The sequence below is a fragment of the Tachypleus tridentatus genome, chromosome 4 (assembly GCF_004210375.1).
Source record: "Tachypleus tridentatus isolate NWPU-2018 chromosome 4, ASM421037v1, whole genome shotgun sequence".
NCBI lineage: Eukaryota > Metazoa > Arthropoda > Merostomata > Xiphosura > Limulidae > Tachypleus > Tachypleus tridentatus.
In genome coordinates this window covers 104916425-104917213 of record NC_134828.1, presented here as the reverse complement: position 1 = coordinate 104917213, position 789 = coordinate 104916425, and the positions used below count along the sequence as shown (strand labels likewise).

At 34.7% G+C, this 789-nt stretch overlaps 1 non-coding gene across 1 annotated transcript; it reads left to right on the top strand.

Annotated features, from left to right (window-relative positions):
- On the top strand, positions 1 to 84 carry TRNAL-AAG (transfer RNA leucine (anticodon AAG)). Its single transcript has one exon. It is a non-coding gene; the product is annotated as a tRNA-Leu (tRNA).
- The last annotated feature ends 705 nt before the right edge of the window (positions 85 to 789 follow it).

The following is a 789-nucleotide window of genomic DNA, read 5'->3' as shown; positions in this document are numbered from 1 at the left end:
GTCAGGATGGCCGAGCGGTCTAAGGCGCTGCGTTAAGGTCGCAGTCCGGTCTTCCGGGCGTGGGTTCGAATCCCACTCCTGACAGAATCACTGATATTTTGCCTCTTTTCATTCGTACGTTAACGTGACTCACGTTGTCAAGAAATTTTCCGGTACTTGTATTTTAGGTTCAAAATGGACCATTAACATATGATTTCATTTAAAGGAAAATGTTAAAAGCGAAAACTTGTCTACTTATGGATGAACAACATAACTTTTATTATTACATGTTTTACTATAAAAATATAATAACTGCGATCTCTCTACAACGTAACAAAAGATGTGTGCTAGAAATGTAGTATACTTTTAGGTGATATCCTTTATGACACAATCAGGGAAAAAATAGTATGTTTTATTCTACGAAGGCCGATTTTCTAAAAACAAGCCTCACTTTATAGAAGTAACATGAACAAATATAAACTGTTTAGGTGTTCCTCTTGATACCAATATTTTTCTTAGTTTGTCGATCGTGTCAGTGAACACATTTTTTGAGCACGTTATGAAACATGATACCTGCACTCCCTTAAAATATGAATCACGTTTAGCTAGGTAAAAATAAAGAAGAATAAGAGAACTTTTATTTGTCAAATCTGTGTTGTATGTTAAAATTTAGGAATATGGAAGAAGAAACTAGCAACAGTGGAAGTGGTTCCCGTGATTTCTAGTTTCGAAACAACACCAAATTATATGATTATAAAAGACAGTCACTGAAGGGAACTTTCTATTTTTCTAATTGTCGAGCTAAAGTTC